Source organism: Taudactylus pleione, unplaced genomic scaffold (assembly GCF_031769625.1).
Source record: "Taudactylus pleione unplaced genomic scaffold, aTauple2 ptg000160l, whole genome shotgun sequence".
NCBI lineage: Eukaryota > Metazoa > Chordata > Amphibia > Anura > Myobatrachidae > Taudactylus > Taudactylus pleione.
This window is the reverse complement of record NW_028284562.1, coordinates 674,103-688,037: the sequence shown is the minus strand read 5'-3', so window position 1 is coordinate 688,037 and position 13,935 is coordinate 674,103.

The window sequence follows — 13,935 nt, the reverse complement described above, 5'->3', positions numbered from 1 at the left end:
AGGGAATGAGTATCAGAGGGAACTGTACATGTGTGGTGGCTGCAGGGAATGAGTATCAGAGGGAACTGTACATGTGTGGTGGCTGCAGGGACAGGAGTATCAGAGGGAACTGTACATGTGTGGTGGCTGCAGGGACAGGAGTATCAGAGGGAACTGTACATGTGTGGTGGCTGCAGGGAATGAGTATCAGAGGGAACTGTACATGTGTGGTGGCTGCAGGGAATGAGTATCAGAGGGAACTGTACATGTGTGGTGGCTGCAGGGACAGGAGGATCAGAGGGAACTGTACATGTGTGGTGGCTGCAGGGAATGAGTATCAGGGAACTGTACATGTGTGGTGGCTGCAGGGACAGGAGGATCAGAGGGAACTGTACATGTGTGGTGGCTGCAGGGAATGAGTATCAGAGGGAACTGTACATGTGTGGTGGCTGCAGGGAATGAGTATCAGAGGGAACTGTACATGTGTGGTGGCTGCAGGGAATGAGTATCAGAGGGAACTGTACATGTGTGGTGGCTGCAGGGAATGAGTATCAGAGGGAACTGTACATGTGTGGTGGCTGCAGGGACAGGAGGATCAGAGGGAACTGTACATGTGTGGTGGCTGCAGGGAATGAGTATCAGAGGGAACTGTACATGTGTGGTGGCTGCAGGGACAGGAGGATCAGAGGGAACTGTACATGTGTGGTGGCTGCAGGGAATGAGGATCAGAGGGAACTGTACATGTGTGGTGGCTGCAGGGAATGAGTATCAGAGGGAACTGTACATGTGTGGTGGCTGCAGGGACAGGAGTATCAGAGGGAACTGTACATGTGTGGTGGCTGCAGGGACAGGAGTATCAGAGGGAACTGTACATGTGTGGTGGCTGCAGGGACAGGAGGATCAGAGGGAACTGTACATGTGTGGTGGCTGCAGGGAATGAGTATCAGAGGGAACTGTACATGTGTGGTGGCTGCAGGGAATGAGTATCAGAGGGAACTGTACATGTGTGGTGGCTGCAGGGACAGGAGGATCAGAGGGAACTGTACATGTGTGGTGGCTGCAGGGAATGAGTATCAGAGGGAACTGTACATGTGTGGTGGCTGCAGGGACAGGAGGATCAGAGGGAACTGTACATGTGTGGTGGCTGCAGGGAATGAGTATCAGAGGGAACTGTACATGTGTGGTGGCTGCAGGGAATGAGTATCAGAGGGAACTGTACATGTGTGGTGGCTGCAGGGAATGAGTATCAGAGGGAACTGTACATGTGTGGTGGCTGCAGGGTCAGGAGGATCAGAGGGAACTGTACATGTGTGGTGGCTGCAGGGAATGAGTATCAGAGGGAACTGTACATGTGTGGTGGCTGCAGGGAATGAGTATCAGAGGGAACTGTACATGTGTGGTGGCTGCAGGGAATGAGTATCAGAGGGAACTGTACATGTGTGGTGGCTGCAGGGACAGGAGGATCAGAGGGAACTGTACATGTGTGGTGGCTGCAGGGAATGAGTATCAGAGGGAACTGTACATGTGTGGTGGCTGCAGGGACAGGAGGATCAGAGGGAACTGTACATGTGTGGTGGCTGCAGGGAATGAGTATCAGAGGGAACTGTACATGTGTGGTGGCTGCAGGGAATGAGTATCAGAGGGAACTGTACATGTGTGGTGGCTGCAGGGACAGGAGTATCAGAGGGAACTGTACATGTGTGGTGGCTGCAGGGACAGGAGTATCAGAGGGAACTGTACATGTGTGGTGGCTGCAGGGACAGGAGTATCAGAGGGAACTGTACATGTGTGGTGGCTGCAGGGACAGGAGGATCAGAGGGAACTGTACATGTGTGGTGGCTGCAGGGAATGAGTATCAGAGGGAACTGTACATGTGTGGTGGCTGCAGGGAATGAGTATCAGAGGGAACTGTACATGTGTGGTGGCTGCAGGGACAGGAGTATCAGAGGGAACTGTACATGTGTGGTGGCTGCAGGGAATGAGTATCAGAGGGAACTGTACATGTGTGGTGGCTGCAGGGAATGAGTATCAGAGGGAACTGTACATGTGTGGTGGCTGCAGGGAATGAGTATCAGAGGGAACTGTACATGTGTGGTGGCTGCAGGGACAGGAGGAACAGAGGGAACTGTACATGTGTGGTGGCTGCAGGGAATGAGTATCAGAGGGAACTGTACATGTGTGGTGGCTGCAGGGAATGAGTATCAGAGGGAACTGTACATGTGTGGTGGCTGCAGGGACAGGAGTATCAGAGGGAACTGTACATGTGTGGTGGCTGCAGGGAATGAGTATCAGAGGGAACTGTACATGTGTGGTGGCTGCAGGGAATGAGTATCAGAGGGAACTGTACATGTGTGGTGGCTGCAGGGAATGAGTATCAGAGGGAACTGTACATGTGTGGTGGCTGCAGGGACAGGAGGATCAGAGGGAACTGTACATGTGTGGTGGCTGCAGGGAATGAGTATCAGAGGGAACTGTACATGTGTGGTGGCTGCAGGGAATGAGTATCAGAGGGAACTGTACATGTGTGGTGGCTGCAGGGTCAGGAGGATCAGAGGGAACTGTACATGTGTGGTGGCTGCAGGGAATGAGTATCAGAGGGAACTGTACATGTGTGGTGGCTGCAGGGAATGAGTATCAGAGGGAACTGTACATGTGTGGTGGCTGCAGGGACAGGAGTATCAGAGGGAACTGTACATGTGTGGTGGCTGCAGGGACTGAGTATCAGAGGGAACTGTACATGTGTGGTGGCTGCAGGGACAGGAGGATCAGAGGGAACTGTACATGTGTGGTGGCTGCAGGGACAGGAGGATCAGAGGGAACTGTACATGTGTGGTGGCTGCAGGGACAGGAGTATCAGAGGGAACTGTGCATGTGTGGTGGCTGCAGGGACAGGAGTATCAGAGGGAACTGTGCATGTGTGGTGGCTGCAGGGACTGAGTATCAGAGGGAACTGTACATGTGTGGTGGCTGCAGGGACAGGAGGATCAGAGGGAACTGTACATGTGTGGTGGCTGCAGGGACAGAGTATCAGAGGGAACTGTACATGTGTGGTGGCTGCAAGGACAGGAGGATCAGAGGGAACTGTACATGTGTGGTGGCTGCAGGGACAGGAGTATCAGAGGGAACTGTACATGTGTGGTGGCTGCAGGGACAGGAGGATCAGAGGGAACTGTACATGTGTGGTGGCTGCAGGGAATGAGTATCAGAGGGAACTGTACATGTGTGGTGGCTGCAGGGAATGAGTATCAGAGGGAACTGTACATGTGTGGTGGCTGCAGGGAATGAGTATCAGAGGGAACTGTACATGTGTGGTGGCTGCAGGGACAGGAGGATCAGAGGGAACTGTACATGTGTGGTGGCTGCAGGGACAGGAGGATCAGAGGGAACTGTACATGTGTGGTGGCTGCAGGGAATGAGGATCAGAGGGAACTGTACATGTGTGGTGGCTGCAGGGACAGGAGGATCAGAGGGAACTGTACATGTGTGGTGGCTGCAGGGAATGAGTATCAGAGGGAACTGTACATGTGTGGTGGCTGCAGGGAATGAGTATCAGAGGGAACTGTACATGTGTGGTGGCTGCAGGGAATGAGTATCAGAGGGAACTGTACATGTGTGGTGGCTGCAGGGACAGGAGGATCAGAGGGAACTGTACATGTGTGGTGGCTGCAGGGACAGGAGGATCAGAGGGAACTGTACATGTGTGGTGGCTGCAGGGAATGAGGATCAGAGGGAACTGTACATGTGTGGTGGCTGCAGGGACAGGAGGATCAGAGGGAACTGTACATGTGTGGTGGCTGCAGGGACAGGAGGATCAGAGGGAACTGTACATGTGTGGTGGCTGCAGGGAATGAGTATCAGAGGGAACTGTACATGTGTGGTGGCTGCAGGGACAGGAGGATCAGAGGGAACTGTACATGTGTGGTGGCTGCAGGGACAGGAGTATCAGAGGGAACTGTGCATGTGTGGTGGCTGCAGGGACTGAGTATCAGAGGGAACTGTACATGTGTGGTGGCTGCAGGGACAGGAGGATCAGAGGGAACTGTACATGTGTGGTGGCTGCAGGGACTGAGTATCAGAGGGAACTGTACATGTGTGGTGGCTGCAGGGACAGGAGGATCAGAGGGAACTGTACATGTGTGGTGGCTGCAGGGACAGGAGGATCAGAGGGAACTGTACATGTGTGGTGGCTGCAGGGACAGGAGGATCAGAGGGAACTGTACATGTGTGGTGGCTGCAGGGACAGGAGGATCAGAGGGAACTGTGCATGTGTGGTGGCTGCAGGGACTGAGTATCAGAGGGAACTGTACATGTGTGGTGGCTGCAGGGACAGGAGGATCAGAGGGAACTGTACATGTGTGGTGGCTGCAGGGACTGAGTATCAGAGGGAACTGTACATGTGTGGTGGCTGCAGGGACAGGAGGATCAGAGGGAACTGTACATGTGTGGTGGCTGCAGGGACAGGAGTATCAGAGGGAACTGTACATGTGTGGTGGCTGCAGGGAATGAGTATCAGAGGGAACTGTACATGTGTGGTGGCTGCAGGGACAGGAGGATCAGAGGGAACTGTACATGTGTGGTGGCTGCAGGGACAGGAGGATCAGAGGGAACTGTACATATTTGCTATGAATGAATGCTCCAGCTGACGGATGGTCCTGTATAAAAATCACAATTGTAGAAGTGATAAACCCATTTTTAGAACTGCAATGTTTTAGTTGCTGACATTCTTCTGCATATATTATGCTATAATTAAATGCACCACGTTCAGCATTACCAAACAAGGCTTTTTTTTTGTTAGTGCTATGAAATAATACCATTTTCTTCCTATGTATTATAAAGGACATATCATACAAAACTACAAAAAGAACAAGTAACAATTGTCAGGTGTTTTATCAGGGCTGGAAAAAAACCAGACGACAATATCATTTAGTTTTTGTTTCGGCTACCACCTGGCAGAAAAGGTTACAGAAAATAACAACATGGCGTCTTCTGTCTCAAATGGTGAATTGGACCAAATAAATCGTCCTTTATAAATGTGTTATTCACCCTGGACATTCATTTATAAGCCCAATGTCCATTGGTTTAATAGTTATTAAATAAATGTCCTGTTATCTCATTACAGAGTAAACAGATTTAGTAATCTAGAGTGATAAATTGTTTCTGGAATAAATATTGCTCCTCCCAATTTAAGAAGACACGTTCATTGTATTATTATTCTGCCTTATTTACAGTCAGGTCCATAAATATTGGGACATTGACAGAATTTTCATATTTTGGCCTCTAGTCACCACCACAATGGTTTTGAAATGAAACAAACAAGATGTGATTTACCTGCAGACTTTCAGATTTAATTTGAGGGTAATTTCATCCAAATCAGGTGAACGGTGTAGGAATTACAACAGTTTCTATATGTGCCTCCCACTTTTTAAGGGGCCAAAAGTAATGGGACTATGAACTCAAAAGCTATTTCATGGACAGGTGTGGGCTATTCCCTCGTTATTTCATTATCAATTAAGCAGGTAAAAGGTCTGGAGTTGATTCTAGGTGTGACATTTGCATTTGGAATCAGTTGCTGTCGACTCTCAATATGAGATCCAAAGAGCTGTCACTATCAGTGAAGCCATCATTAGGCTGAAAAATCAAAACAAACCCATCAGAGAGATAGCAAAAACATTAGGTGTGGCCAAATCAACTGTTTGGAACATTCTTAAAAAGAAAGAACGCACTGGAGAGCTCAGCAACACCAAAAGACCCGGAAGACCACGGAAAACAACTGTGGTGGATGACAGAAGAATAGTTTCCCTGGTGAAGAAAAACCCCTTCACAACAGTTGGCCAAATCAAGAACACTCTCCAGGAGGTAGGTGTATATGTATCAAAGTCAACAATCAAGAGAAGACTTCACAAGAGTGAATATAGAGGGTTCACCACAAGATGTAAACCATTGGTGAGCCTCAAAACAATGAAGACCAGATTAGAGTTTGCCAAACAAATCTAAAAAAACCATTACAGTGCTGGAACAACATCCTATGGACAGATGAGACAAAGATCAACTTGTACCAGAGTGATGGAAAGAGAAGAGTATGGAGAAGGAAAGGAACTGCTCATGATCCAAAACATACCACCTCATCAGTGAAGCATGGTGGTGGTAGAAAAAGGGAACATCTCTAACTCTGCTACTACATCAGTAACCCTCTCAAACGAGTCAGGGTGATTTTACCTCTGTGCAAAATCAGCTTTCCCACAACTTCCAGAAATGAGCAAAGTCTCTCCCCAATATTGCATCATACATTAAGCCCTGTACCAAACCCACAGAGACTATCGCGGAATCACACGGTGTTTCTATGTTCACTTCTGCAGTAACATAATACCGGGTATCCCCATGTATGCATGTCACACCAACAGTTTTCCCCTTACGCTTCAAGGGGTACACCAGTTCTGCTTTCATAAGTGTAACCAGGCTACCAGAATCTAACAGAGCCTCTACTCGGTTGCCTTCTACAGTGAGTATACACATGTGCTTATCTGTCTCAACCTGCCGGTCAGCAGTCCAGGCTTTTTGTGCAAAGAAAGACATCCTGCAGTTGACATGAGCAGTATCACATTACACAGGTTCAGAGGTAAGCGAACAATTAGCCGCAATATGGCCGAAACCACCACATCGGAAACATTGAATTACATTAATATCTAGTCTTTTACGGGGTAGGAACCTTCCTGGCCTGGCTGGCCCGTCTCCAGGTTCCACACCCCCAGTCTTGAGTACATTCCACAGCCCAGCACCCTTCTCCCCTGGAACAGTCTTACCAGTGTCAATGAGAGCTCACCGATGCACCATCGGGGCTCGGTGGGGCACACATCAGCTCCTCAGCCGCCACGTACCTCTCCACCAGTTCGACTAGCTGGTCTGCGGACTTAGGGTTTGCATGGCTCACCCACTTGTTCAGAGACGCAGGTAGCGATCGCAGATACCGGTCCATCACAACTCTTTCCACAATCTGTGGTCCTGTCAGCGTCTTGGGCTGCAGCCATATGTGTGGTTAGATGGACGAGGTCGTGCATCTGTGAGCGTGGAGGTTTTTCCATTGGGAACTCCCAGTAGTGGACTCGTTGGGCCCAAACAAATGAGGTGACTCCCAAGCCGGTTAGAATCTCCCGTTTTAACTTTGCATAGTCCTTAGCATCATCCAGGCATAAATCATAGTAGGCCTTTTGTGGTTCTCCAGACAGGAAGGGTGCCACAAGACTTGCCCATTCTCTATTTCGGCGGTTCTTTCAAAGGCCGTAAGGTACGCCTCCACTTCATCACTCTGGATCATCTTTTGCAGAAAGTGACTGGCCCGTATGGTGTGAGTTTTAGTTAGAAGAGCAGGGGAAGCATCTCCAGAATGGACTACAAGCTGTTGTACCACCTCTTTTATGGCCTGGCTGTTTTCCGCTATGGCCTGGTGGGTTTCCTCGACAGTGACTTGTTGTCGTCTCTGGGCTGCCTCCAAGGCCAATAGTTGCACCTGGGTGGATTCCTGCTGAGCCCTGGTAGCTGATTTGGTTACATTTATTTTATAACCTGCAAACGCTAAATATAGATATGAGATGAAGAATAGCTGGAGTAGATGTAGAGGGGTGGGAGATAAAAAGCAATAAATCATCAGCAAATAGGGATAATTTGAGTTCTACAGTACCCACCTGGATTCCCTGAAAGCGATGGTCAGACCTTAGAGCAATGGCCAGAGGTTCTAGAACTAACACAAACAGAAGGGGGGACAAAGGACATCCCTGCCGGGTGCCTCATTGAATTGAAATGGGAGATGAAATAAAATTGTTAGCTACTATTCGAGAAGTAGGGGAAGTATTTCGCTTTTGGATAATTAATAAGAATTGAGGGGGAAATCCAAATCTACGGAGTGTCTCATACAGATGATCCCACACCACTAAATCAAATGCCTTTTCTGCGTCTAAGGAAATTAATAACTGAAGATCATCTTCATGAATTTCATCAAAACGCTGTAGGACTGACAGAACTTTGCATATATTAGATACAGCACTGCGCCCCCACACAAATCCTGCCTGATCAGGGTGTACCAGGGTAGGGATCTAAATAAGAGGAAGGAAAACGTCATGGCCTGCAACTGCCAGTGGGAACCGTGGTGTCTAATTTTATCCAAATAAGAGCATGATCCTTCAGTCCCAATGTGTCTATACCAGAATCTAATATTTTAGAAATTAAAAAAAGAGGATGGTAAAAAATAATCAATTCTAGAAAATGTAGAATGGGGAGCAGAATAGAAAATGTACTCAGTATCAATTGGATGGTGCAGACGCCAAATTTCTACTTCAGGGTCCATAGGGGGTCCACAGGGTTGACCTTGGGGTATAGCTTGGATCTGGATCCACGGGCACCATACAGTTAAAGCTTTAGCTCCCAGGATGCACTTGGGTCCGTCCTCCTCTATACCCCGCCCCCGAGCCACAGGCACCTCAGTTTAGTTTGGTGCCCGGCCGAAGTCGGTCACCTGTTGCAGGGGGGGCTGCAGGAGCAGCTCCTAAAGCTTTCTTTTAAAGAAGATGAATTTATTTTTTTTTCTTTCTTTTTACACTTTGTTAACTAAGCGGCAGCATCAGACTGTCTGTCAGACGTCCACGCTGCCGCATGTTCTTCCCGCTGGCGCCATGACGCCAGTACAGATCTGGGGATCGCGGCGGGACCCCAGAGTCTGTACTAGCCGGGCTCTGGGGACTCCCTTGACTGCTGCCGGACATACGGGATTCAGGTAAGCCGCGAGTCACCGTTTTTTTGGCGGCCCGCGGATACTTTAAAAATGCAGTCAGATGCCTCCTGGTCTCTGGGGACAGACTGGAGGCGCTAGCGGTGGCGGTGGGCTCCCCTTCCATTGAGGCATACCCCGTGTGAACACTAGACCACCAGGGTAGTACGCTGGAAGCGGGACCAGCAACCCTGGGGTTAATAGCTAGCCGGGGGAGACAGCTTTCCCTGTCTTATGGCTCCTCCCCTCAGCTCAGCGCGCCTTTCTGCTCGGTGTCTGGCGTCGCTGAGCTGCTTCTATCTTCGGCCACTCCTCCTCTGAGGTCTCTGGCGGCCATTTTCTCCAGTGGCACAACGCAGATCTCTCAGGCTGTACATGTGGACCGGTCCCCCTGTGTACCTCTTCCCTGTTGTAGGACAGGGTACACAGCACTATAGCCCTCCCAGACACTGAATCTGGGCGGTTGAGTTTAGCAGAAGGTGCAGTGAGTATATCTTCCTGCATTGTATGTGACTATTGCTAGTGCTGCCTTTCTGTGATTTCTTTCTACTTACTGTCAGCTTATACGTATCCCTTTCCTTCTCCTACGGCACTAAGGTGTGTGGGGGAGGGTCTTTCTACGGACCTCACTTGTATAAAACAAGTATTGGTGAGGTCAGTCACATACAGTTGTGTGCCACACAGTACCATATTGTGAACTGTTGTATTGCACACTTGAGAGTTCGCAGGTGTTAATACCATACTGCTTCCTGTGATAAGTAATTCCTGTGTATTTACTGTATCATGTCTGATGAGGAGGTAGAGCACTCTGGGACCCCTGTGTTGGTTTCCTGCAGACGCTGTTCTGCAGGATTTAATAGGGCGGATCTATCTGAGGATGGTCTGTGCGGGCGGTGCCGGCTGGTACCTGGCCCTACTAAAACCCCTATGTCACAGGACCCTCCATGGGCGATGTTTTCACAGGTGCTGGTGTCAATTGCTGACCTTTTATCGGTCCCGACAGTCCCTCCTAGGGCGTTGCCCCAGCACACCATTCCCCATTCCCCGGGTATTCCGCAAATACTGCAGTCTCCCCCTGGGTCCCAGACTGTAGGTCCCTATACGGGGACGCCTGTGTACGTACAGCCCCCCCCGGTGACGCAACAGTCTGTTGTGCCTTTTCAGAGTTTCCCTCAGGCGACTAATTCTCCCTGGGTAGAGGTACTCTCCAGCTCGGTACAGAGCCTGGCGGCCACATCTTCGGCTTTTCAGTCGATGTTACAAAGTGATATGCCGCAGAAGGCGTCCAAGCGTCATGTCGTTAGTACATTGATGGCGCAATTATCGGACTCTGAGGTGTCCTCAGACGATGGAGAGATTAATGATGACTCTGACTCTGATGCTACAGGTCAGGAGGTGGAAACTAGGTCCTCCATTAATGTGCCGGCATTAGTTAAAGCGGTGCGAGCCATCCTTCATATGGAGGAGGATGCCCCGGCGCCTAAGTATCCTAACTTTAAAAAGGTTAAGGTTACTTCAAGTGTTTTTCCTCTGATCAATTGGCGGATCATATGGAGGTAGCTTGGCAGCTGCCTAGTAAGAAATTCCAACCACAGAAAAGGTTGGTTTCTAACTATCCTTTTCCTGATGATTATTGCAGGAAATGGGAAACCCAACCTGCGGTGGATTCCCATTTCACCCGCTTAATTAAAAGTGCTACACTGCCTTTACCGTCTATTTCTTCTTTGAAAGATCCCACAGACAGGAAAGTGGAGACTGCATTGAAATCCATTTACTCTCTCTCAGGGGCGGTGGCTCGCCCGTCCATGGGTGGCTAAGGCCATCGAGAGCTGGGCCAACGCTTTGGAAGATACTTTTCCTGAAGATGCTCTGGAAATGCAGAGAGCGCTGGTAGGACAGATGAGAGATGCTGCTTCCTATATTGGGGAGGCATCGTTGGATACCAGTCTGCTGACCTCTAGGGTTTCGGCTACAGCGGTGTCTGCTCGCCGGTCCTTGTGGCTGCGGTCCTGGAGGGCTAATGCTGACTCTAAAAAGGGCCTGGAGGCTTTGCCTTTTAATGGAGAATTGCTATTTGGTCCTGACTTGGACAAGATAGTAGATACTCTGGCTAAATCCAAGTCAGCCTTCCTCCCTTCGGCTTCTACACCGGCTAAAGTGAGGAGCTCTGCTTTTCGGTCCTTTCGGGTTCAAGGTAAGGCAAAGGGTCAGTCCTTCCCGAGACGGTCGGCGACTAAGACCGCCTCTAAACCCAAGAAGCAAGCCTGGAGTGCTCGGCGCCCTTCTTCCAAGCAGGAAGATAAACCTGCGGCCTGATGGGACGGGGCCTCCCTCTGGGGGACCTCAGAGTGGGAGGCCGACTTCTCCAATTCGCCCAGTGTTGGCACAATACCACCACGGATGCATGGGTTCAAGAAGTAGTCTCTCAGGGGTACGCCCTGTCTTTTCGGGTCAGGCCGCCCCGCCAGTTTTTTTGCACGAGTCCTTCTCTGGACAAGACCAAAGCTTCCCAGATTCAGGTAGCTGTACAATCCTTGCTACAAGCAGGGGTCATTGTTCCCGTTCCACAGTCTCAACGCGGGACGGGGTACTATTCTACTCTGTTTCTGGTACAGAAGCCCAATGGTTCTCATCGCCCTATCCTGAATTTGAAGTCTCTGAACAAATACCTCAGGGTTCCCAGGTTCAGGATGGAAACGTTACGTTCCATCATTCTGGCGATGGAACTCGGGGACTATATGGTCTCCCTGGATATCCAGGACGCCTATCTTCATGTGCCCATAGCTCCGGCACACCAGAGGTATCTGAGGATTGCTATCCTGCAACATCACTACCAGTTTCGGGCGTTGCCTTTTGGCCTTTCCACGGCTCCGAGGGTGTTCACCAAGGTGATGGCAATTATGGCCGCCCACCTTCGGGACCAGGGCGTACGGCTGCTGCCGTATCTGGACGATCTTCTGCTGGCGGGTTCCCCGGAGGTACTTCTTTGTCATCTCCACCTGACCATTGCTTGTCTTCAAGCACACGGGTGGTTGATAAATTGGAAGAAGTCATCTCTGATCCCATGACAACGGATGGTTCATTTGGGAGCCCTTCTGGATTCTTGTCAGCAAAGGGTTTTCCTGACTCCGGAAAAGGTGTCTTCCCTACAACTGTGGATACACAGTTGCCTGAGCAGGGCCAGGGTGTCGGTACACTCGGCCATGAGAGTCCTAGGGTCCATGGTGTCGGCATTCGACATGGTGGAATTTGCCCAGTTCCATTCCAGGCCCCTGCAGGGGCAGATTCTATTGGAATGGAACGGGTTACCTCGCCAGATCCGATCCCAGACACTGGTCTTGTCCTCGGAAGTGCCCCAGTCTCTAGCTTGGTGGCTTCTGCCAGCTCATCTCATCGAGGGTCGCCCCTTTTGGATCCCGGACTGGGTTCTGCTCACAACAGATGCCAGTCTCCGGGGTTGGGGGGCAGTGACCGGCTCGTTGTCTCTTCAGGGCCGTTGGTCTGCGGAGGAAGCAGTTCTGCCCATAAACGGGCTGGAACTGCGGGCAGTGTACAGGGCTCTGCAGTCGTCAGGCACCGCTCTTCACGGAAGGGCAGTGCCAGGTGCAATCCGACAACGCCACCACGGTGGCGTACATCAATCACCAGGGAGGAACTTGCAGCCGAGCTGCAATGTCAGAGGTGTCTCAGATCCTGGAATGGGCGGAGCGCCACCTTCCAGTGATCTCGGCAGTCTTCATCCCGGGAGTCCTCAATTGGGAGGCAGACTTCCTCAGCTGTCACGACATGCATCCCGGGGAATGGTCGCTTCACCCAGAGGTGTTTCAACTTCTCGTGAACAGATGGGGACTGCCGGAGTTGGACCTGATGGCCTTTCGTCACAATTACAAGTTACCCATGTACGGCTCAAGAACAAGGGACGCAGGCGCAAGCCTGGTGGACGCGCTGTCGGTGAAATGGACATTTCACCTAGCGTACCTGTTCCCTCCAATCTCACTGCTACCTCGGGTACTCAGAAAAATCAAACAGGACGGGGGCACGTTTCTGCTGGTGGCTCCAGCGTGGCCCAGACGTCCTTGGTACTCCGATCTCAGGAGCTTGTCCATCGACGCTCCGTTCCTTCTACCTCAGCGTCGGGACCTACTGTCTCAGGGGCCTTGCCTTTACCCAGATCTGGGTCGGCTGTCTTTGACGGCGTGGCTCTTGAGACAGCCGTCTTAAGGTCCCGGGGTTTTTCAAGCCCTGTCATCGGTACCATGCTGAGGGCGCGTAAACCGGCCTCTGCACGGATTTACCACAGAGTGTGGCACACTTATTTTCAGTGGTGTGAGTCCAGAAACTTTGATCCTCAGGTGTTCAGGGTTTCTAGGATTTTGGCATTTCTGCAGTCAGGTCTTGACCTGGGCTTACGTCTTGCTTCCCTGAAGGTTCATGTATCGGCTCTGTGGGTGTGGTTCCAGCGTAGAATCGCTACACTGCCTGACATTCATACCTTTTTCCAGGGTGTTCTTAGAATCCAGCCTCCCTTTGTGCCTCCAGTGGCTCTGTGGGACTTGGCGGTGGTTCTTCGGTTCCTGCAGGGACCTCCTTTTGAACCTCTTGAGTCGGTTGACCTCAAGTGGTTAACACTTAAGGCTGTGTTTCTCCTGGCAATTGCTTCGGCCAGGAGAGTATCCGAGTTGGGGGCACTTTCCTAAAGTTGTCTCTAAGTTCCACATCAATCAGGAACTTGTGGTGCCAGCTTTTCAGTCTCCTGATCTTACAGCTGGTGAGGCTTCGTTGGACGTTGTCCGTGCTCTAAGAATTTATGTTGATCGGACTGCTTCAGTTAGAAGGTCCGATTCGTTGTTTGTCCTCTTTGGTTTGTCCTGCCAACAAACAAACCTTAGCCCGTTGGCTTTGTTCTGTTATAAGGGAGGCTTATGTACAGGAAGGCTTACCTGTTCTAGCCTCTGTTAAGGCTCATTCCACTCGGTTTGTGGGTCCTTCTTGGGCTGCTAGACGTGGTGCCTCCGCTGTTCAGCTGTGCAAGGCAGCCACTTGGTCTTCCATTCAGACGTTTTTGAGGTTTTATGCGTTTGACACCTTTGCCTCTCAGGATGCATCCTTTGGGCGCAGGATTCTCCTTTCTGCACAGGAGCGTCCCCGCCCTTAGTTGAACTGCTTTGGGACATCCCCAAGGTCAACGCTGTGGACCC